Consider the following 25,134-nt stretch of genomic DNA (forward strand, 5'->3'; position numbering starts at 1 on the left):
TATATAAAATCATATCATCTCCAAATAGCAACAGTTTTACTTCTTCCTTTCTGATGTTGATACCTTGTATTACTTTGTCTTGCTTCATTCCCCTAACAGGGATTTCCAGTAATACACTGAATAACATTGGTAGGAGTGGGCATACTTGTTTTAAAAAATTTTTTAAATATTTGTTTTTGAGCGAGAGAGAGCGCATGTGCACGCGTGCACACGTGTGGGGGAGGGGCAGAGAGAGAGAGAGAGAGAGAGAGAGAGAGAGAGAAAGAGGGACACAGAATTCAAAGCAGGCTCCAGGCTCTGAGCACACAGCCCGAGGCGGGACTCGAACTCACCAACCTTGAGATCATGACCTGAGCCGAAATCGGACGCTTAACTGACTGAGCCACCCAGGCACCAGGAGAAGGAATTTTAAACACTGAGTCTGGCACCCTTGTTATCTGAGTAGATTCTCAGATGAAATGCAGCTTTGCTGTGTGGTTTAACAGGTAAGACTGATGATGAATGTATTAAAGGGAATGGGTGCATTTGTGAAGATATTTTGAGTTGGTGAGGGGAAGGGGGAGAGCCTGCTGGAGCCCTGGCGGTAACAGTTTCATGGCAAAGGAGAAAAATTGGGGGCCTGGCAACTGGCAAGTGGTCACTTGCATCGGATATTTTCCATATTTCACTGGGACGTCCTAACACTGTAACTCTTCTGATCTACACCTAGGTTGGTAAAGGGAATATTTGTGATTCAAACTTGTACACTTTACTGATTACATCAGATAAGCACATGGAATTCAGATCTGTAAAATCCACTTTTCCCTCTGAAATATACATCTTAAAGTGTGCATTCCTGGGTCAGGTTAAGCTGAAGTGATTTGACTGTCTTCATCCAAGTCTCCTGAGAATCCAGCAACTCCTTTGACGTGTGGCTTCTACAAACTCCCACCTGGTCTGGAGGGTTCTGTATGTAGGTAATGATGCCTTGGGACTTTTTCTCCTCACCTGAAGTTGTACAGTGGTAGAGAAACAAGACTGGCTATGAGTTGTCAGCAGAGAAGATAAAAGCTGTCAGCCACGGTAAGCATTGTAGATTAGCTATGAACTTCTGGGTAAATTCCATTGTCATCCTTCATGACCAAGGGTGGTAACAAGTCAACCACATTACTAACCTATTCTACATCTGGTATGAGTTACTACATTGTCTCAAGGCACCTGCAGGTGACACCTAGCCTAATCTAAAATCATACTTAGATGGTAGAAAATAAATTTCCTGCTGTGCCACACCCATATTCTGTTAACGGAATGTGCTGAGTGTCTACTCCATGTCTAGTCCTGGGTCAGGCATTATGAGAGATATGAAAGAAATATTAAGAAGTCAGACACAGGCAAATTGGAGCAGAAAAGAGTACATGCAGAGAAGAGAATACTAGGAAGCTGGTTGAGCGATTCAGGAAGGAGAGGTGAAGGCTGGACTAGGGTTAACGCTAGCAGAGGCAGGAGAGAAGCAGCACATTTGGGAGTCACCAAAGGAAGAATGAATCAGACAGCACATCACAGTAGAGTGCAGAGGGCACAGGCTGGGTTCTGCTCTCTGCCTTGCAGCTGTGTGGCCGAGGCCCCGAATCGTTCTGAGCCTCTGTTTTCCACCTGTAAAACTAGGACACAAATACTGTCCCCACCAAGCTGGATTATTGAGATCAGTGAGTTGGCATACAGCACGGGGTCTGTCTCATCGCAGTGAGTGCTCAGAAATGTTTGCTCCGCTCCTCATCTACCCATCTCTGTGCCCCACCCCCATCTTGTGGGAAAGGGTTGCCTTCAGAGGAAGATGGGGGAGAAGAGGGCTGAACAATGACGTCTGTTTTCCAGGTGGTGCCATTAAGCAGATGGGGAATGTTCAAAAGGGGCAACTATTCAGAAGGGGACCATAGGATTGACTTTTGATATTTGGAGTCTGAAGTGATGGTAGGCTAGTCATGATGGTGGCTGGAAACCCGAGGGCTGAGAGCTGGCACCAGAGGCCGGGGAGGCGGGAGTCCTGAGCAGGGAGACCAAGGTTATTCAAGCCACACGTGTCTCTGAATTCCTAGAAGGGGAAACAGCAGCCATGGCTAAGGTAAGCAAGCAAACCTGAGACCTTGGGGCTCAGGAATAAAGACCCTAAAGGTAAGCCAACGTAGTGTCACTGACCAGACCACATAGAAGAGTAGGCATGCCCCTGAGATAGATTAGACACCTACATTAGGGTTACAGGCTTTCATCCATTTTTGAGTTGAAGAGAGTAAGGAGACTGATGTCAGAACCCACCGTTTATGCTTTCATTATGCATCCAAGTATGTCTGAGGGTCGTCTGGATTAACTCCTGGAATAGGTGCATATTAATCTGTGTATATCAAACAGATTTCCTGCTGAGCTAGGGCCAGAAACAAACAAAATCATTCTGTCTACATTTACTGAGTTCCTCCCTGAGGTCAAGTGCCCAGCATATACAAGACTCTCTCTGTTTGTAGGACTGGAGTTGAGAAAGGGCATGGGAAACTGAGAAAGCGACCAGAATCGCTGGCGATCCACTGGCTGGCGCAATGCTGAATCTCGATGAGACCGCTTAGGTAAGAGATCTGCCTGCCCCCCACTTTCTTGAAGACAATAGGGTGAAATTGTGACTCCTGACAGTAGCTGCCAGCTACTGTGAGCTTTGGTGAGCCACTCAGTCTCCCTGTGCCTCAGTTTCCTCCTATGCAATAGCAGAAAAACATCCCTGCTCTGTGGCAAGGCTTTGTGAGCACACATGAAAGCACTCTGTATATTGTCGAACTCTGTGAAGCCAGTAATTAGTGCTGTATTCCAGGCCCTTCATGATTGTCTTGAGTTACCTCAGGAAATTCCTCTGCTTAGAATCAGCATCTGAAGGGCAGCTGTAAGAAAGTGAAGTTTATTTCCCATCTGTAGTGGGGTGAGTTGTGGCCCTAAAAAAAAATAAGGTCCAAGGGCGCCTGGGTCACCCAGTTGGTTAAGCATCTGACTCTTGATTTTGGCTCAGGTCACGATCTCACGGTTCATGAGTTCAAGCCCCAAGTCAGGTTCTGTGCTGACAACGCGGAGGCTGCTTGGAATTCTCTCTCTCCCTCTCTGTCTCTGCCCCTCCCCCACTCATGCCTTTGCTCGTGGGCACGTGCTCTCCTTCTCTCTCAAAATAAATAAACTTATATTAAAAAAAAGGTCTAAGTCCTAATAGCCCCCTCCTCTCCCACCCCACCCCTGCCCTGCAATCTGTGAATGTGACCTTATTTGGAAATAGAATCTTTGCAGATGTGATTAAGTGAAGGATCGCGGGATAAGATCATCCTCCATTGAGGGCTGGCCCTACATCCAATGATTGTCCTTATACGGAAAGGAGACAAATTTTGGATACAGAGACTGGGAAGGCCTGCAGAGATTTGGAGCAATGTGTCTACACAATGAGGAGCTCTGAGGGTTGTTAGCGGCCACCAGAAGCCAGGAGAGAGGGATGGAACAGATTCTGTTTCAGACCTTCCAGAAGGAACCAACACTGCTGATGTCTTGATTTTGGACTTGTGTCCTCCAGAACTGTGAAAGAACAGATTTCCACTGTTTTAGGTCATTAAATCTACAGTCATTTGTTATGACAGTTCTGGGAGAGTAACACCCCATTCCCATTGAGAAGCCTTGTTATGACGACTTGCCAGGCTGCTGGTTCCCCTGGGCTGTTCACCCTGGTTCATCTGTCCTGGAGGACCATGTTTTCCCTTGGCTGTTGATGCTCCCTTTGGCAAATTTTGGTATGTTACCACTTTGATAACGCTGCTCCCTTTCTGAAGCTGCAGTGAGTTCCAGATGATTCCAAGTGACATTTAAATACATTCTCACATCTTAACGTTTTGTTCTTGGGGGAATGGCCTGGACAGTCTCATTGCCTAGGTCCATCAAATTTGTCTTACTTTGCAACAAACATAGCAGTTGGGGGGTAGTTGACAAAGGAAACCATAGCATGTGGTGATCTGTCTCTAGTTTGTTGCTTAGAGCAGTGGTTCTCAATCTTTTAGGGTGAGTTAGAATCATGTGGAAGGCTAATGAAAATACAGATCATTGGCTCCTTCCCTTCACTCCTCCCTCCCCACAAGTTTCTGATTTAGTAGTTCTGGGGTGGGGCCCAAGATTTCTCATTTCTAACTCGCTCTCAGGTGAATGCCAATTGTTCTGGCCCTGACTACACGTGGAAACCGCAACAGCTCAGATCCGTGGTTCGCAAACTTTGCTACATATTAGGATTACCTGGGAAGCTTCTCCAAACCCCAGGCCTAGGCTGCAACCCATATCTATTAAATCAGAATCTCTGGGGATAAGACCTGAGCATCAGTATTTTTTAAAGATCCTCAGTGGTTTTAATATGCAATCAGATTGAAAGCCAATGGCCTAGAGGCACTCCCCTGTCCCCCAGCCAGATGGGGACAGGTTAGGAGGCTGGGAGATGCCCTGGCTAAGCTTGGGGCCCAACCCTTGCAGCCCGGCCTAGTGCCCCACTCTATGGATGGATAAAGGAAGGAGACAGCGGGGTTCTAAGGTGTCATCTCCCTGTGGCTACTGCCGAAGGTCTCCATCTGGGGACCCAGCAAGAGAGTGAGGCTGTATATAGCTGATCTCAAAGCCTTCGTTGCAAAGTCCTATTTTCTGACACTGCTTGCTTTATGAATTTGATCAAGTTGTTTAACTCCTCTTTGCTTTCCTTTCCTTATCTACAAAACGAGGACAATAAAAATACCTACCTGAAATCAAACCTGGAGAAGATTAGAGAAGATGTATTTGAAGCACCTGGCCTAGGTGCTATAAAGGGCAGACACTCAGTAAAGGTTCATTTCCCTTCCACACCTCCTGGGCTTTCTGTTCCCTCCTCATTCTCAAGTCTGAACCGCTGGAAAAAACAGGCCTGCCCGCTTGTCCCTTTCTCTTTTCTGTCTTGTTTCACTATAGGAGCTTGGAACCTGATCTCTTAGTCACACTCCTTCTACCATTAAAAAAAATCTTTGGGTGGGGGAGGTGCTGGGTGGCTGGCTGGTTAAGCATCCGACTTTGGTGACTTTGGCTCAGGTCATGATCTCATGACATTGGGCTCACTGCTCTCAGTGAGCCTGCATCAGATCTTTTGTCTTCCAATTTCTCTGCGCCTCTCCCCCGCTTTGTCTCTCTCTCTCTCTCTCTGTCTCCCAAAAATATATAAACATTAAGGAAAAAAGGTGGGGAGGCACCTGGGTGGCTCAGCCGGTTAGGCCTCTGGCTTCAGATTCTGTGTCTCCCTCTCTCCCTGCCCCCTCCCCACTCATGCTCTGTTTCTCTCCCTCTCAAAAATAAACAACAAAAAAATTTTTTAAGAAAAAAGTGGGGGGGGGCACCTCGGTAGTTCAGTTGGTTGAGAGTCTGACTTTGGCTCAGGTCATGATCTCACGGTTCGTGAGTTTGAGCCCCGTGTAGGGCTCTGTGCCGACAGCTCAGAGTCTGGAGCCTGCTTTGGATTCAGTCTCCCTCTCTCTCTGCCCCTCCCCCGCTAATGCTCTGTCTCTCTCTCAAAAATGAGTAAACATTAAAAAAATTTTTTTTTTAAATCTTTGGGGCTACCTCTTGTTTTTGTTCTTAGATTTCTTTAAAAAAACATACATACTGATCTCCCCTTTCTAAACGGTAATCCACTTTATACCTTTTTCTCCACTTTGCTTTTTTCCACTTAACTGTATATCTTAAAGGTTAACTCCATAGTGGTATATGGAAACATTGTCTTTATCTCGTTATAGAGCGGCAGAACATTCTGGGGGGGGGGATACACCATAGTTTATTTTTGCAGTTTGCCATGAAAGGACATTAGGGTTGTTACCAGTCGCATACTACAACAGTGCAGCAAAGAACATGCTTGTGCCTGTGTTTCCTGTTTTCCCCGTGTATCTTTGGGAAGGACTCCCCAGGTGCTCCCCTGCTGCTGCGCCCCCACCTCAGCCTGGTTACAGACACCGGAATGATAACTGCAGCCCCCTCGCTTCCTTTCCGTGTGATGGGAAGGCCTCCACAGCAGAAACCACAGAAAGACGGCCTCGACTTCATTTTGTCCCTGTCTCCTACCAGGGCATCTCCTCGGAGCTACCTAAGTCACAGCCAGAACCCTAGCTGTAAAGGAATCTGGGAAGTGTAGTTTGGGGGTTTCTCATCTCTGCCACACAAGAAAGCTCCCCGAAAGGGGGTTGAGTGCCAGTCCCCACATCCCTCTCACCGACCCAATTTCTTTGTTTTACAAATGAGGAAACAGGCCTGGGAGGGGTATGTGAACTGCCTATAAGCACGCACAGAACACAGAACCGGTTCACGGCTAACAGCCCTGGCATCTGCCCCCTCTCTGTCCATGCCAATAGGAATGCTTGTGAATTGAAGTTTCATGGAGTCGAACACCTTAGAAAGGCAGAAGCCACTCCACACAACAGGAACTTTTAATTTTCTGTGTAAAAAGAAACAAAAACCCTCACCGGCTCCTTTTTGGTCTATTATAATCAGTAACTGTTATGGGCTGAATTGTGCACACCCCCCAACCCCTGTCAATCCGTATGTTGAAATCCTAAACCCCAGCACCTCACAGTGTACCTGATTTGGAGACCGGGTCTTTAAAGAGGTCATTAAGTTAAAAAGAGGTCATTAGGGTGGACTCTAATGCAATATGACTGGTGTCTCCTAAGAGAAGGAAATTTGGGCACAGACTGGCTGGGTGGGGGGAGGGGTGATGTCAAGACATGGGGAGAAGGTGGCCATCTGTAAGCCAAGGAGAGGGGCTCAGAAGAAACCAAGCCTGCCAACACCTTCATCTCAGACTTGTAGCCTCCAGAACTGCAGGGAAAATATATTTCTGTTGTTTAAGCCGCCCATCGGGGGTACTTTGTTAGGGTAGCCCTAGCAAACTAATCCAGAAACCAAGGTCTGGTAAGAAAAAATAAATAAATAAACATGCACTGGTAGGAGATTCATTTGGTCTCTTGGGTAAGTTGCTTCCCTCAGTGTTTCTTGCCACATACATTTCTCCTAATGCTTTCCTTCTGGATGTTTCTGCTAAGCCAGACTCTTTTTGGCATCATTCTCTATGTCGGGATCTCTCTCAGAAATATGCTTTCTGAATCTTGCACATTTCGGAAGTCTCTGGAATGGTGAATTGGCTGTAGATTTAAAAAAAATTTTTTTAAGTTCATTTACTTATTTTCAGACAGACTGAAACAGCATGAGCAGGGGAGGGGCAGAGAGAGAGGGAGAGAGAGAGAGAGAGAGAGAGAGAGAGAGAGAGAGGATCCCAAGTAGGCTCCACACTGTCCGTGCAGAGCCCAATGTGGGACTTGAACTCACGAACCATGAGCCAACATCAAGAGTTGGGCACTTAACTGATGGAGCCACCCAGGCACCCCAGACTGGCTATAGCTTTAAATGGCCGTAGGGTCGCCAGTCCCCACAGAAAGACAACCTGAGCACCTGAGAGCTTTCACCTCACTGGTCACTCTTTGAGGACTGTCCCTTGCTTTCTTCTTGGGAAGCTGTGGCAATCTTGCCCTGAATGTATTTTCCCCCATTTTCACAGGAGGTAAATGTGGCGTGCAAAATGCATTTTTAACGACTGAGAGCTGCATTCGAAAGTATTTTCCATCTTTGCTGGGTCATTAAGCCTTTAAATCCTTCAATATTTTAATGACTTTTGTAGTGCAGTGATGTGTAGGTTTGTTCAAATTTTCATTGTCTCCATGCTCCCTTGCCCATAAGATGTTCCAGTAAGAGCCCATCAAAGGCTTATTGAACACACGGCACTGTTCTGAATGGGTCCTTTCTGGGCAGCCTGTCTCCTGCACTGGCAATGATTAGAGCAGAGGCACATCGTACCCAGGCTTAGGTGCTAAAGACCATGAGGATGGTCCAAACGACCCTTGGAAATCCTGTCAGAAGTTGCCGTCTCGGAGACCATGCCACCATTTCTCACTAAGTCTGGCAGGCCCAGCTTTCCCTCCAGTGTTGGAACAGAATACTGTCTCTTCAGCGCAGCCCCAAGTGAAGGATAGCCTGGGTCCAGGGCTGTGCTAGCTAGTTCTTACACAAAGAGAAGAAGGCAGGAACCAAGGTCTCCTGGGAACAGCAGACTCCTATCCATTCATTGAATGGAATTGCAGGCAGAATTCTGTCTCATTTAAATAGCACTCTCCCTCTCCCTCTCTCTGTTAATTTTAGTTTTGCTGAACACATGTACAACATGGCTCAGTACGATATGGCAGAGCATTGGCCTGGGATCCAGGATACCCAGGCTGCAAAGTCAGTTCAGCCACAAACATTTTGGAGAATACTAAGGCCAAGGGACTTAAGGGGCCATAGACTTTTATTAGACTTTTATTTTTTATAATTTTTAAAGTTTACTTATTTTGAGAGAGAGAGAGAGAGAGAGAGAAGCAGGGAGGGGCAGGAAAGAGGATAGAGAGAGAATCCCAAACAGGGTCTACACTGTCAACACAGAGTCTGACCCGGGGCTTGAACTCATGACCTGAGCCAAAATCGAGAGTCAGATGCTCCACCGGCTGAGCCACCCAGGTGCCCCAAGGGGCCATTGACTCTTAAAGCAAAAAGAAGTCCTTACTTTCTCTCGGGTTCAGTTTCTTCACCTGTAAGATGCGTGTTTGGGGATCGGAAGATCTCAAGGCTCCCTTGGTAAATTCAAGTTCAGGCTCTCAGCTGAGGAAGACTGGCCATCTAGGACAGCCTTAATAACCCAGTGTTCTAGAAAAACGCCAGCCCTTTCCCCACTCTGCCTGGGAGCGCCATAAGACCGAGTTTGGTAAAAGGAAGAACAAAGATGAGCAGTGGGTTCTGGAAGAGAAGGCCTGCTTCAGTTCAGCAAATCTTACTTTAGCACCTGGTAAAGACAAGCCAGGGTGCTCAGCATCAGCAAGGTAAAGACAGAGAAACTGTCCCTGGCAGTGTGGAACTCCCACTCTCGGTATCATTTTGAGTGTTTTATTACAAGTGAGAAAGCTGAGCTTTTTTTGTTTGGGGGTGAAATCCCCTGGGAAAAACTACGGTGTATCCCAGCACCTTTTTGCCCTTAATTAATTTCTAAATGCATATCTCTTGACGGCTGTGGTAATCATGTGGTGTTCATCAAATATTTCCGTTGTCTTCCTACTATGCACATAGTAGGATTATCTATTTCTGAGCTACTGCAGCCACGTGTGGCTGTGTGACTTGGTTTGTCAGCGAAATGTGAACGGCGCGTTTTACTTCCAGGCAAAAGCCTTATAAACCATCCCAGGGCTCCCCTGTGGCTCTTCCCCTGCTGTGCCACAGGACCAGCGATGCGCGGTCGGTCGTGGAAGCTCACTAGGGTCTCTCTGCGAGGACAAAGTGGGAATACCTCGCTGATCCGTGATGGGCATGTTACATGGCCAAGATACAAATGTTTGTGGGGCGCCTGGGTGGCTCGGTCGGTTAGGTTAAGCGTCTGGCTCTTGATTTCTGCTCCGGTCACAATCTCTATTCCTGAGTTCGAGCCCCATATCAGGCTCTGCGCTGACGGTGCCTGCCTAGGATTCTGTCTCTTCCTCGCTCTCTGCCCCTCCCCTGCTCGTGCTTTCCCTCTCAAAATAAATAAAACAATAAATATTAAAAAAATACATTTTTGTTGTTCTAAGTCAGGGAGACTTAAAAAACCTTTATCATGGAAATTTTCAAACCTATAAAAGCAAAAACAATAGTGTATCCAACCCACTGTACCCATTCTTTAACTGCCACGATTATCAAGACATAAGCCTCGGTGTTTGGGGGCTAGTTTGCTACTTAGCACAACCTAGACTAGGGGGAAAAAACTGGGGGAGGAGCATGATTTTATACAAATACTAAATGAATGACAGATAAGTAAAGCGCATGGAAACAAAATTTGAGACTTGATTTTATTTTTAAATGTTTATTTTTGAGTGAGAGAGAGAGAGGGAGCAGGAGCAGGGGAGGGGCAGAGAGAGAGGGAGACCCAGACTCCGAAGCAGGCTCCAGGCTCTGAGCTGTCAGCACAGAGCCGATGAGGGGCTCGAACTCCCAAACCGTGAGATCCTGACCTAAACTGAAGTCAGATGCTTAACTAACTGAGCCACCCAGGGGCCCTGAGACTTGATTTTTATGCCCTATTTTTCTTAAGGTTTTTAAATGCTTTTTAGGAATCCAGGAGAGCTGAACGTCCGGATGAATTCGCTGAAGGAAAAGTCGCTGGGCACCCCGAAGGGAACTCAGCCTAAATCCACCTGCTTTGACTGCGCCTCCAGCTCTTCCGGCAGCTGGCGCTCATCAGCTCGCTGGCTACACAAGGGTTTTCATGTGGGGAGATGCGTGCCCCGCGGCCTTGTGCACCAGCCTGCCTCAGCATTCTCTGCTTGGCTTCCCACATCTTGTGCCGCGCGCCGCTGCTGCTGACATCGGCAGAGAGTTCCAGAAGGTTGGGCCTGTGGAGCATTCAGTGCTGTGCTCGCCACAGAGCCAGTTTTAGGTAGTTCATTTTGAGTCACGCTGGGACCTCAACATACCTATTTTGTTATTCCTTAGGTATGCTTGTTACAATGATGGTGGCGTAGTAGAATGTCTCAACTAAACCTTAACCTGTGGCCTCACCCACAGAGAAGGCGTGTTTTTATGTCAAGTTTATATACACATGCAGCACATGGGTGTGTTACAGAGCTTTCTCTTCTGTTCTGCTGGCCCAGCTGACTGTTCCTGAGCCAGTGCTATGCTGTTGTTACTATGGTTTATCCTGTGTTGCACTGAGCAAGGCTCCCTTCTTTGCTTTGTCAAAAAGTTAACTTACTGGGGCACCTGGGTGGCTCAGTCGGTTAAGCATCCGACTTCGGCTCAGGTCATGATCTCACGGTCCGTGGGTTCGAGCCCCGCGTCGGGCTCTGTGATGACAGCTCAGAGCCTGGAGCCTGTTTCAGATTCTGTGTCTCCCTCTTTCTCTGACCCTCCCCCGTTCATGCTCTGTCTCTCTCTGTCTCAAAAATAAATAAAACATTTAAAAAAAAAAAGTTAACTTATTTCTTGAGCTCCCCCAAAAGAAATCCAACTGGAATTTTGAGCGGGATTGCACTGACTTTGTAGGTTAATCATTAATGTAATTAGGTCTTTATAGAGTCATCCAAGATAGGTCACCCTGTATTAGGTCACCTAGTCCAAAAGCATGGAACGTACTCTTTATTCAGATCATTTCGTTTTCTTTATTAAAATTTCAAAAACCTGTATGGAAGTTTTATGTATTCTTGATTAATACCTAGATGTTTTGTAGTTCTTGTTGCTGTTGTAAAGGGTATCTTTTTAGTAGTATCTTCTAGTAGCTATTGTGAGCGAAGAGAGACGCTGCTGAGTTGTGCAGGTTGATCTCGTACCTGGCAAACTTCCTAAACCTTATTAGTTTCTGATTTGTTCGAGTCTTTGTTTTTTCTAAGTTGACACTGTTTCTTCATTGCTGCAGGAAGAAACCTCCCCCATTTAATTTCTGTGGCAGGTAGCGGTGGTAATTAAAGGGGCCGACTCACTGGGGAGCAGTGGAAAGTGTTTCCTCCTCCCCCCACTACAGGAAGAGGGTGTCTCTGATGCTGACATCTGGGTTCTCCGAAGCTTCAGAGTCTTGCCTCCACCCCCCCCACACACACACACACCCCTGCTTGTAATGGGAGAGAAGGAGGCCTAAAGTTCTCTGGCAACAAGGAAAGGGGACGGGAGGGATTGTCACCCAGAAGTGAGAGGGAGAGATTTAGAGAGGAGGAAGAAGAGAAAAGGGAAAGACTCTTTTGAGGGGGACTTTGACAGGCTGGAGGCTCAGTCTGGGAGCCTGGGAAGTATCAGACAATAGATGGTAAAAAAAAAAAAAAAAAAAAGGTCTCTGGTTCCAGAAGAGTAGCTGGACCAGAGACCCACCATCTAGCAGTTTCACCAAAAATGCCCTGGAGGCGGCAGGGGCGGGTGTTGGTCACCTAATGTGGGGGTGAGGAGATCAAGCAGCTGGAGATAGGCGGGCACCTCCAAACCCCTCCCGCCTCCAGCCATGCCGACTGACTGATAGAGGCCCTGCCCTGTGACTGCTATCCCCATGCACTACTATGACCCAAATACCCAAAGCCACAGGGCCCAGGAACTTCCCAGGGTCTGAACTCTGTACTTCCCCAGAGCTCCTGCAAGTCAGAGCTGGATCCACAATGCACGGCCACGTTGAGAACCCTACACTTGGTTCTGAAAAGAAGTTTCCTGAGGGGAGGTCAGGAGTTGAGAAGGTTTTAACTAGGCAGCTTGTCTGCCTCGTTTAATGAGGAACCGTAGCTGAATTATTAAGGTTGCTTTGGTTTGAAAACCTCTCAGCGCATCTGAGAGAGGGCACAACAGGGCTGCCCTCTGCCCTGCACAGTATTTGACAGGACTGCTGGGGGCCAGGATGGGGTGGCCTTTGCCTTTGCCTCTTTTGCTCTTTTACTGACTTTAATGAATTCAGCAACCCAGGTTCCCAGAGCCCTGAATGTATGAATACTGTCCTTGGAGAATCTGCTGCCTTTAACACATGGGAGGAGCAGAGGCATCCAGGAAGTCTGTTCCTGTGGAGAAGCAGACAGATGCCTTCAAATCCAACTCAGACGCCAGACCCCTTGGGTCTCGGGGGCAGACAGGCCTGGCTGTGTTTGTAAGCAAGCCATGAAGAAGGCAAAGTGTGTTTTGTAAATTTATAACCTCAACACAGAGGAGGCTATTCTGGAGGAAAGAAGCCAGGAAAAGGAGAGATGGTAAGCCTGGTGAGGTAGCAAATGCCCTGACCTGTCCAGGTGCTTCTGAGAGCTGAAGGGCCAGGCCAGACCCAGGGCGTCCCCGAAAGCCTGAGTGAGACGGATGTTTCTGGGTGTGCTCCTCACTTCCTGTTGCAGCCTGTCTCCACACGCTGAGTGGCGGCGAAGCAACGGCTGGCAGTGACTCAGCTTTATAAATAGGACATCCACAGCGAAGATTATAGGAAATTCCCAGTCTTCTGCCTGGCCTTATTTTAGGTGTGCAGTTCATATGAGCGAAGTCCCAGCCACCCTCCTCCGGCCTTCCTCCATACCGCCCCCTGGGGCATTTGAGGCCCATCTCCTCTGCTTTGTGACTGGAAATCTCCCCAGGGGAGGTGTGAGCAGCACAAGGAATGGAGGTGTCCACCTCTGGCCTTGTTCAGACCCTCCTGGGGGAGAGCAGCTCATGCTTGTCTCGCACCCCCCGTGGGCCAAGGGCTCCTAACCTGCGTTGTCTCACTGACTTTCACTTTCTCCCTGGGGGAACTCGCATTATTATTCCCAGGTGGTAGATAAAGAAACCGGACTCCAGACCCATATCTGACTAATTCTGGATCTCCAGGATTAATGACAGATGCAAACTCTCCTAAACACAAAATAAGAGGGCAAAGGGACGATAGTGAAAAAGGGGGAGCTGTTTTCTGGAGAGAAAAATAGGAGACGGGAGCCAGTTCCCTGGCCCTCGGGTAATCCTGCTTTTTCCTTCTTTCCCCCAGTGACGCCTTCCTTGGCAGTGAGCTGTTTCTGGAAAGCCAGGCTTGAGCACTGAGGGGCTCAACAGCCCCTGCTGTAGCTGGGTTTGAAGAATCTGAGAGGGCTGTCTACACCGAGGAAGGAAGCTCTGCCACTGGCAGGGTTAGGACCCAAATACTATTCAATATTTGCCTAACAGCTCCCAGTTCCTTTGGAACAAGTAGCAGGAGGGGCCGTGCTGAGTCACTGGATGCTGAGGCATTAAACAGAAATGCGATACCCTGCCTTTTGATGGCTCTCATCCTCTCCTCCCTCATAATTAGCGGGGGGGGGGGGGGGTGTCTCTCTCACCAAGGGGCTGCAGGACCAGGCGGCACCTTCCAGGTTCTGGCGCTGGAGCTGGCACACCCACACCTTCCTCGAGCGGCTGGGACCCCCAGGCTTTCCTGAGCTACAGGGCTGCATTTCCAACAATCTATGAAATTTCTCCTCTTAGATGCCCATGGAACTTCCGCTTTCAGGTTGATAATAGAGCGCTCCAAACTTCTTGTATTCTCTCCTGCAGTTGATGGCCTCCCCTTCTGAGAGTCACCGTAGTTAGCAAATGTTGAGTCATCTTTATTTCCTCTGCTCCTCTCCTCCTCCCACTCTCCACGTGTAACTGATTCTCTTTGCCTTCGTGAAGGCCCGCAGTCTCCCCTCACTGCCTGGAGTGCATAGGCAGTCCTGGGGCCTGGCCACCCTGCTCAGCGTCCCCTGACCTTTTCTGACCCGGGCAGGTGCATGACCCAAGCTGAGTCCATCAGAGCCCTCTTCCCAGGGTTTTTCAAGCTGCATCAGGGAGTTGGACACCCCTTTCCTCCCTGGCTACCAGCTGGGAGGCCTGTGGCCATGCGCCCTGCTGCCTGGAAAAAGCCTGTCTGCAGCAGGGCAGAGGGAGCCCTTGCTGACGAGTGACAGGGAGAGAATTCCTGAGGGATGGAATTCCTAATCCAGCCTCCCTTAGCCCAATCCTATCCTCCACAGGGTCACCAGGATGCGGGTACCGTTGTTTCCAACTTTTTGTTTTAAAAAAGATCAAACTACAGAGAAGATTACAGAATAATTCAATGAACACCCAGCTCTTCTTCACCCGAGTTCACCAACTGTTAGCAATTTAGCCACCTGTGTGCTCTCTATATGCATGTACACATTCTTTTCCTGAACCATTTGCAAATAAGTTGTTAAGGGCGCCTGGGTGGCTCAGTCGGTCAAGTGTCCAGCTCTTGGTTTTGGCTCAGGTCATGATCTCACAGTACGTGGGATCAAGCCCTGTGTCAGGCTCTGCGCTAACAGCTCAGTCTGCTTGGCATTCTCTCTTTCTCCCTCTGCCCCTCCCGTGTGCTCTCACTCTCTAAATAAATAAATAAACATTTAAAAAAAGAAGTTGTTGATATCATGACACTTCTGTCCTAAGTATTTCATTGTGTCTCTCCTAAGAACTTGAACACTTTCTTAAATAATTACAATACCATGCTTGCATTCGAGAAATGTAACAATGACATAATATTATCTAATATATATCTGTATTCCATTTTTTCCAAGGGAAATGTGAATATGGATATGTGTTGGGTAATATTATAGTTTTTTTCCTTTTTCAATTCAAGATCCAATCAAGGTGACAAATTGTATTTAGTTGTCCTGTTTAGTCCCTTGTAGTTTAAATTTTTTTAATGTTTATTTTGACAGAGAGAGAGAGAGAGAGAGAGAGAGAGAGTGCAAGTGGGGAAGGGGCAGAGAGAGAGGGAGACACAGAATCTGAAGCAGGCTCCAGGCTCTGAGCTGTCAGCACAGAGCCCGATGCGGGGCTCAAACTCACAAACTGCGAGGTCATGACCTAAGCTGAAGTCAGATGCTCAACTGACTGAGCCACCCAGGCCCCTCTAGTCCCTTGTAGTTTAGAATCTCTAGTTCTTCTTTCCTTTTTTGATTTCACGATGTTAATATTTTTATAGCATAGCTGTCAGCTTGGATTTGTTTTTCTTTACGATTAGAATCATGCTATATATTTTTAAGAACAATACAACAGAAATGATGTGGGTCCTTCTCAGGGCATTACATTAAGAGGCACATGATGTCAATTTGTCCCATTATTGGTGGTGGTGTTTGATCACTTTCTAAAGGTGGTATCTACCAGATTTCTTTTGTGATAAAGGTACTGGTTTTCTTTAATATCTGGGAATAATTAAATATATATTCTTATGCCAGTTCCCTTAGCCCCAACTCCCACAGGTCAGTGCAAAGAGGGCCAGGTGACGCCTGGGCACATGGTGGGTTACATTCCAGGGGAGGAACCCCATGCTTAGGGAACCAAGCATTGTGTTATGGGCCATTATGCAGAGAAGGCATGATCTTTATCGTACTGGGCATTCAGCTTACCTGCACTTTGCTCCATGGGGAGACACTATCTCTGTCTTCCAAGACTACTTGCCGTACAACCTTCCCTGGAATGATAGCCCAGGAGAAAGGCAGCAAGTTCCACTGCTCATAGGACATCCACAAATGTGAGAGACCCGCAGAGAACTGCTTCTCAACAGGTCCATGAAAGTTCTCTTTCTACGACACAGTCCAATCATGCTCTCTCCCTATGGTGGCTGATTGTTCCCCAATATCCATTTTCTACATTGTCAAGAATGGAACCCTACTTCCCCACAGTGGCTGTGCTTGTGGTTCCTCAGAATTAAGTCTGCATTTCCCATCTTCCCTTGCGGCAAGGTGTGGCTGTGGGAGGAAGTTTTGAGGAATAGGCTTTAAGTGTTGTGTGCAACTTCCACTAAGTGCCCTTAAAGGATAGAAAACATGCCATTTTCCTTTCCTTTCCTCCTTCTTGTGACATAAAATAGCAACCTCTCTCCTCATGGCACTTCCTAATTCTCTCCTCTGCCTTTTGTTTCTCCATAGCATGTAACACCATTAACATACTATTTGTGTTGCTTATTTTGTGTATTGTCTGTCTCCTCTCACTAGAATGTAAACTCTATGAACAGTGCTGGTATGCCACAGTATATATGAACCAGTTGTTAAAATATTGAAACACTTCTGTACCAGTTAGCGACTAGCCACTGCCCCATGTCCCTCCCATGGTACCCAACAGTCAGATTGGGCTGCCATAACAAAATACCACAAACTGGGTGGCTTCCACAACAGAAATGTATTTTCTCACAACACTGGAGGCTGGGATTCCAATATCAAGGTGCTGGCCAATTCAATTCCTGGAGAGATTACTGGCAAGGGCTCTGTTCCTGGCATGCAGATGGCTGCCTTCTTGTGTACATACACACACACCCCTACACACACATTCACAGAGAGAACAAGAGCGAGAACTCTCCCAACTTTCTTCTTAGAAGAGCTCTAATCTCACTGAACCAAGGCTCCGACCCCATGACCTCATTTAACCCCAATTACCTCCCAAAGACCCCATCTCCAATACCATCACATTGGGAATTAAGGCTTCAACATATGAATGGGGGGTGGGGGGAGGTTCACAGCACATTCAATCCATGACCCCAACTACATAGACATTGACTTACACAGTAAAGGGCTTCCAGGAACCCACTTCTACAGTAGGGCCAGTGACATCCTAATTAACCAGTGCCTATTCTGTGCCCCTGAGGTGCTCAGTGAGGACTTGTTGGGTAAACAAACACATGCTAGATTCTGGCATGGCTCCATACCATTCCATCTTCCGTTTTGAACTCGAGGAGCTAGAATCAGATTTTTCAATAAATAAAAGTCAGGAAAAATGCCAAGGGGGGCAATTCTCTTCTATTTTTAAACAAAGGACTTTTCTCAAGTCCTTCCTGTTCCCTTCCCACCCCATGGAGAAGAGGAAGTGACTCTGAGCAGAAATATAGAGAGGGGATCATTTTTTTCCCCTAGAGATAAGTAATTACCAGGATCTTTCCCATATCAACCATAAGGGACTGGGGAGGCAGAGGCAACAGCAGTAGTGTGTGAGGCTGGGAAGGGAGCTGGAGGTCCTCAGTGCCACACACCTCTTCTCACTTACTTTGCCTTCCAGGAGGTCCTTCTGTGCTAAGGAGACCAGTGGTTTAAAGGCATGTATTTATTACGTTCAAACATGTGTGTGGGGGGGTGCATCTGGGGGGCTCAGTCGGTTCAGCATCCAACTTCGGCTCAGGTGATGATCTCACAGTTCGTGGATTCCAGCCCCATGTCAGGCTCTGTGCTGACAGCTCAGGGCCTGGAGCCTGCTTCAGATTCTGTCTCCCTCTCTTTCTGCCCTCTCCTGCTCTTGTTCTGTCTCTCTCTTTCTCTCAAAAATAAATAAATATTAAAAAAATTAAACAAAAAACATGCACAAGCTCTATAAACCAAGCAATTCCTTGTTGTGCTATCTAGCTTAGAGCAATGCTCACACGCATGTAGGGAAGCCTTGCTTATAACAGCAAAAAGGCTGTTTAAATAGCCTAGTTGTCTAGCAATAGGGAAACAGCTAAATAAAGTGTGCCCTTGCTACAACACACGGAAAAGCATTTAACAGTTTAAAAGTGATGAATCGATCTATGTGGACTGATGTAGAAAGAGGCCCCCCCCCCCAGTTTTGTTGTGCAGAGGAAAGTAGCAAGTTGAAAATAATACCTACAGGATTTGTAGAATTTGTATCTGAACACCCCCAAATACTTTGTTTTCTTTTAAAACTTCCTTAAATGTTATCATTTTAAGCATACAGGAAAGTTAGGAGAATAAAATAACAAACGTTTACTTGTAGACCCACCGTGCAGTTTCTTAGCCATGTTTACTTTAAAGGATTTTTTGTTTGAGAGAGAGAGAGAGAGAGAGAGAGAGAGAATCCCAAGCACCAAGCAGGCTCCGGGCTGTCAGTGCTGATGAGCCCATCGTGGGGCTCGAACTCACGAACCGTAAGACGGTGACATGAGCCGAAGTCAAGAGTAGGACGTTTAACCGACTGAGCCACCCAGGCACCCGTGGCCTCATTTGCTTTAAATAGGAACCATCTTTGCCACGCAGCATCTAGAAAAATACATGTTGAGCATACACTATATGCCAGGCATTGTACTGAACGTGGTGCCGGGTGATATTGGCATAATTGTGAACAAGACAGACGAGCAACCTGCCCTCATGGAGCTTAACAAACCCTGGGCAGACAGAACACAGCAGTATTTCATTATTACACATCCTAATGAATGCTAGGAAAAAAACAAGCAGGGATAACAGGGGCGACCTAGTTTGGGTAGGAGGAGCAGAGCCGAACCTTCAGAGGGGGTGAGCTGCGAACGGACGTCTGAGAGCTGAGCAAGAACAACCTGGAAAGAGCAGACGCGGCAGAGGCCCCCAGAGTTGCAGAAGCGGGACTGGCTGTGTAATTAGCTACACTATTGCAAAGGAAAATACATGCGGGCCCCCAGTCAGGGGTGGGAAAGTCAATCTCCTCTTCCCAGGGGCTTGCTGCTCCAACCCCCGGCAGATGGGAGACCCCCAAAGGATTTCAGCCTCAGTCCCAGGACACGTGTGATACCTGGATCCTGACTAAGAGCCTAATGTGCTGTGGGGCCACCAGCCTGAGCAGAGATCACTGCTGCTGTGCTCTGCCTAGAGATGTCACGTCAGGTGCCTGACTCTGACCCTCCCTACAATCCTGTACAGCCTGATGCCGCCAGGGGTGAAGGGTGACAGCAGAATGTGGGCCTCCCACTGCCAACGTGCCTAGTTACTGCTTCAGGCTCAGGGTGGCAGTGGTCATCAGGAGGACATAGAGAAAGGAAAGGTAGGCCAGGTGGGACCTGGGCCCCCTGGGAACAGGAAAGTGGCAGGAGGTGTGACCACAGTTGAGCCGAGGTTCCAAGCCTAGTGCAACTGGCCTGCTCCATTGTCCCATCAGGCGTCACTTGCAAAACACGAATTCAAAGATGATTAAGAAATTCAAGGGGCGCCTGGGTGGCGCAGTCGGTTAAGCCTCCGACTTCAGCCAGGTCACGATCTCGCGGTCCGTGAGTTCGAGCCCCGCGTCAGGCTCTGGGCTGATGGCTCGGAGCCTGGAGCCTGTTTCCGATTCTGTGTCTCCCTCTCTCTCTGCCCCTCCCCTGTTCATGCTCTGTCTTTCTCTGTCCCAAAAATAAATAAACGTTGAAAAAAAAAATTAAAAAAAAAAAATTCAAGAAGGTGGGGGCACCTGGGTGGCTCAGTTGGTTAAGTCTCCAACTTAGGCTCAGGTCATGACCTCGCAGTTGGTGAGTTCAAGCCCCGTGTCAGGCTCTGTGCTGACAGCTTGGAGCCTGGAGCCTGGTTTTGATTCTGTGTCTTCCTCTCTCTCTGTTCCTCCCCTGCCTGTACTCACTCTCTCTCTCTCTCTCTCTCTCTCTCTCTCTCTCAACAAGAAATAATGATTAAAAACAAAAAAGAAATTCAAGATGGTGGGGCCTCTGGATGGCTCAGTTGATTAAGTATCCAACTTTTGATTTCAGTTCAGGTCATGATCTCATGGTGCATGAGTTTTAGCCCCACATCGGGCTCTGCTCTGACAGCATGGAGCCTACTGAAGATTCTCTCTCTCCCTCTCTCTGTCCCTCATCCCACCATCTCTAAAAATAAGCATTTACAAAGAAAAAAAATTCAAGATGGGGGTGACCACAGGGTATTAAGCCCCAACTACAGGCTCCCCATCTGAGAATAAGGTCTGATGTGGCTACACTGGTCTCAGGCCCATGAAACTGACCCTGCTGAGAACTGAGAAGAGGCCATATGACAGATCACAGTGAGCAGTGGGCAGCAGATAAGGGCCAGGGGCCAGATAATGCCAGGATCTGTGGGTCCCTGCAAATATTTTATTCTTTGCATTTTGTTCTTCATCCAGTGGGAAACCATCAAAGGGTTTCAAGCAGATGAGTGACATTTTAGGTCACACTGGATGTGGTGTAGAGAGTGGATTGGGCCATGAAGGAGTGAAAATGTAGCCGACCGGTCCAGGTAAGAGATGGTAGTGACTTAAAGTCTGTTAGAGGCCATGGGAGAGAAGCAGATGGATGAGAGACCTTTTATGAACATAGGGCAAAAGAAATGGTTGATGAACAGATCAAGGAAGGAAGTGCCCGGGGAATGGGAAGATTCAACCAGGCAGACGTTGAAGTCCAAGAGTAGGAAGACGCTTACGGCAGAGTGGAGGGGGAAGACCACAAGGTGGAGAATAAAAGCCCACGCAGGGTCCATCACAGACCGGCCTATATCCCAGGTCTGGGAACCTCAATTTTGTAAATGGCACTTGGTTGCATTGTCCTGTGTCTGGATAAGCCAGGTAGAGTGAGGTGAGCTCCCCTCTGGCGTCCTGGCAAGTTGTGCCTCACCGGTCCGATCTTTCCTCCAGATCCTAGCCTGGAGGGCTCATCTTGTCACCTTGCAGAACAACGTGTGAAGGCTGAGGCTACCTGTCCTTCCCTGACGTGCCTCCCTGCATGGCTTGGCCTCTTAACACACACACATACAAATGGGAGCAAAGGCCAGACCACAGGAGGACAGGAGAGAGAACAATGGTTATATCTGTGAAGTCAACCTGAACCTTGGTTATCTTGAATGCAAAGTGTGACCTTCCTGTCTGCCCAAACCCCTTCCCCTTTTCAGTCAGTTCTGAGGACCTGACTGTGGAGATAAGGGGCCTGGCTGTCCTCCTAGGCAGAGGATTACAACTGGGATTCTATTTTCATTCAGATACCAATGTCAAAGAAACCTCATGGGTTTCTTTTTTGTAAACCAGTAACAAATGTCCAACAAGGGAAGGGGCACAGAGGAGAAGGGAGAGCGGGGAGGGAGGAAGGAAGATTATTAAGGGAGGAGGAGGGAAGGGAAGGGGAGGGGTTTGCTGAGCTGAGAGCTTTGTGAGAGCTGCCTGTCTGCCATCCAGCTTCTGGTGAGCTGTTGGCTTTGGAGAAGTGGCCACGGGAAGTAATGAGTAAGGAGAGCATTCTCACAGGCTTTGCTAATGCTGATGCGCACACAGAATGGGAGGAAATGCAGTCCTGGTTTGACCTAACCATTGGTCCCTCTTTCCTCATTATTAAAAGCCATCATTTTCTCCCTCCCTGGTGGCAAGGCTAGTTGGAAAGAAATTCAACTAAAAGTAATGTCTTGAACCTATTAATTTTGAATGGCCGAAAGGAAAAGGAGCCTGCAGAAAAAAGAAAACTGCTCGTATTTCCTGTTAACTGAGCCAAAGCAAACTCTCCTCCAAATTACTGAGCTGTTTGTTCTCAGAGCTCTGTGTTTGCACGGGGCACTGTCTGGCTCTGGGGCTATGCTCGAGAGCTCTCAGGACAGTCGTGTAACTGGGGACAAGCCGCATGGTGAGATCTAGCTTTTCTCAGTGTGCCTGCAGGAAGTTAATAAGAACTCCAAGGAAAAACTAGTTTGGGAAGCATTGGGTTCAAAGAAGTAAAATGGGTTTCTTTAGTATGTACAGCCTTAAATATACTAATGTGCAATGTCAGTCTTCAAGAAGTGTGCAGAAAACCCTGTGGATTTCCTACTCAACAACATTCCCTGCATCACTTCTTTGCTCAGAAAACCTGGCTTTTGCTTATGATACCTGTGTGTTTCGTGGGCTCCTCCCCTGTTCCTCAGAGGCATGGTGGAAAGTCTGGGCCACCGCCCTTGACAGTGATTGCTTTAGGTGTGGGCATGAGATGCAGTTCTGCCCATGGGACGTAAGGCACGTCAGCCCTGGGAACTTCTAGGAAGGTTTTCCTCACTTTTAAACAAACACAGGATGAGCATTTGCCTTTTCCTGTCTTTGGACACTATCGTGTGAAGACATGAGCTTGGAGCCGCTGCAGTCACGTTAGAGTCATGAAAACCAAGAACACCTCAGAGAAGCCGATCTCAATCCCCGATGCTGCTACGCTGTTGCATTAACTCTTTGAGCTTGTTTCTTTGTTGTTCAGGCCACAGGGCGTTCTGTGTTTTTTAAGATCATAGTATCCTGAAACTGAAAGGGACATGATATGCAGACACTCCCAAACTGGTCTATAAAGAAAGAATAATAAAACCTGCCTTGTCTACCTCACTTCTTCCATAAGGTGTTTCTACTGAGCCAGGACTATGCCTGGATGTGATGTTCCCGTGCACGAACACACACACACGCAGACACACACATACACATTCACACTCATAGGACACTCCTTCTGTCCTTCCCACAGAAGGTCCTTCCCGACTGGCACTCTACTGAGAACCCTTGGGGACAAGCCAAGGAATGAGGAATATGGAGTTGGAAGTTGGAGTCTCCAAGTTCTGTTTTAAGTTCTAAAACTCACATGAGCTTCTGGGCCTCATTTCTAACTTTGCAAAAAAAGTGTGTAAATGAAGATAACACGTCAAGTGCATGATGCTATGCGCGGCACATAGTAGATGTGTCCTAAATCGTTGCTGCTAACAAAATGGCAGGGGGAGGAGGACAGAAATAGACCAGTTTCAAATCTCATTTCTGCCTAAGAGTTATAACCATTCCCAATATAAAACCTGTTCTCTGGCCCTGTATCAGTTTATAGCATCCACTTGTCCTCCACTCAGCAGGTAAAAAATAAAATAAAGGCATCATAGATGTCCTATGCGAGCACCCTGGCTGAAGGGGCTATAGTCCCTTTCTCTTCTGCTGAAGCGAGCCTGGGGTTTGGCTGGCTGGGGCTCCCTGGATGGCCAGTGACCTTCTGTGCACGCTGATGGCTCCAGGTTGCTTCTCAGTGAGAATTACACATGTACCAGCTACCCAGCCTTCCCCAGGACAATCTCCAGTCTAGACACTCATGTGGATGCCAAGGGATTGAGTTCTTCCTCATCCAGAACTCTGGCTAGGACTCAGCAGCAGCTGGCAGACAGCTGACCCAGAGCTTTGTGTGTGCTCTCTCTGTCTCTATCTCTCTTGCCCTTTGAGACATTTTATTGTATGTATTACATCCCTAGAAAAAGAATCTCAGGATTTTCTCTCCTGTGTGTTTTCATCCATAATGCCAACTGAGATCATCAGCACAATAAAGCCAACTGAAGGGACAGGAGTGGGTTGTCCTGCCATTTTTCTAGCCCTTTGAGTTGGACATCAGATCTGGGGCTCCACACTTGTTTACCCTTCCTGTGAGGCTCACAAGTATTTTCCTACCTGTGAGCAACAATGATTTCAAATTCACCAATGTAACCATGCTTCATATCACAGTTAGGAACCGGACCATGACCACAGAACACGACCTAATAAGAACCTGATATTTGCCTTTCTTTTGGGTGGCATTGGTGCTCTTGAGAGCATCTGTCAGGACATTCATGAGCACCATTATGGTGGCATGGAAAGACTGGGGTTTTGCTCTGTTTTATTTGGGCTGACAAACAGTACAGACAGCAAGTGGCTATGAGTAGGAGTGTGTGTGTGTGTGTGTGTGTGTGTGTGTGTGTGTGCATGTGTTATCGTGCAGGGGAGCATCACATCCAGGCATAGTCCTGGCTCAGTAGAAGTACCTTATGGAAGAAATGAGGTAAACAAGACAGGTTTATTATTCTTTCTTTATAGACTAAGAACCAGAGATTCAAAGAGGCACAGTGGCCTGCCCAGGGTGACATTACCAGTCAATGGCAGAGCCACTTGTGAGAACAGGCCTCTGGCTCCCAGGCCATTGCTCTTACTACCCTGGGAAGAATACTTTGGGTGTTCATAAACTAATTGGATGCTCACTGTTTGAATATGGGGGAGGCAGATACACAAAGAAGCATTTCTACTGCAGCCTGGGACTGGGTTACAGGAGCCCTAACTTGTGAAACGTTACAAGTGCAGCAGTTGTGATGCCCAGTGTCAGTTTGGAAGAATACTTGATGGGTACGTGTCATTCCGGGAAGGTTTTCCGCAAGACGCGCTTTTTGAACTGAGTTATAAAGTTGTGCTTCTCATTCTCTAACATGTATAGGAATCAGCTGGGATCTGATTCTCTAGGGCTGGGGTGGGGGTCTGTCCTGCATTTCTAACAAACTCCCAGGTGATGCTGATGGTTTGAGTTACAAAGGCTGATTAAGAGTTGCCCCCATTGAAAGGGATTTTCAGAGAGGATATGGTTGTAGGCAAGCCAAAGCACAGGTCAAAGGTGAGAAGTCCCATAGAGAGCAGAGTGTGTGGGGTGAGGTGGATGACGGTGGAGAGGTGCATAGGACCTCTCCTAAAAGAGCAAGGGACAAGAGGGGCCTGCTAAGTGAATGAGGAGATCGGATTCAGCCCATGGCTCACAGTGTTTCTCAGGTGGGACTGTCTCAGCTCTACCAGAATCCTTCAGGCCCCACCTACCCGATTCTAGGGCTGGGCTGGGGAATCTGCAAGGCTAAGAAGCTCTCAAGGTGATTCAGATGCAAACCGGTTTGGCAACCTGTGTTGGGCAATTAGAGGGTTTCGGACTGGGAGTGCCAAAATCAGATTTGCATTTCAGATAGATCCCCTGGGAACTGGGGGAAGGCCAAGCTAGAAGCTGGGCGCCTGGTGAAGGGGTTGATGCGGTTGTCCAGGCCAGATAAGCTGAGAACTCGGGTCAGGATCCTGGCAATAGGAATGAAGAGG

The 25,134-nt window shown here is 47.7% G+C and overlaps 1 long non-coding RNA gene across 1 annotated transcript; it reads left to right on the plus strand.

The window, feature by feature from the left end:
- Window positions 1-851: 851 nt before the first annotated feature.
- Window positions 852-10,848, plus strand: LOC124512354 (uncharacterized). Its single transcript, XR_006962108.1, has 3 exons — window positions 852-1,062; window positions 2,496-2,594; window positions 10,209-10,848. It is a non-coding gene; the product is annotated as an uncharacterized LOC124512354 (long non-coding RNA).
- The last annotated feature ends 14,286 nt before the right edge of the window (window positions 10,849-25,134 follow it).

Source organism: Lynx rufus, unplaced genomic scaffold (genome assembly GCF_022079265.1).
Source record: "Lynx rufus isolate CCGP_SWC_20201006 ecotype Redwood Valley unplaced genomic scaffold, mLynRuf1.p SCAF_17, whole genome shotgun sequence".
Taxonomy (NCBI): domain Eukaryota; kingdom Metazoa; phylum Chordata; class Mammalia; order Carnivora; family Felidae; genus Lynx; species Lynx rufus.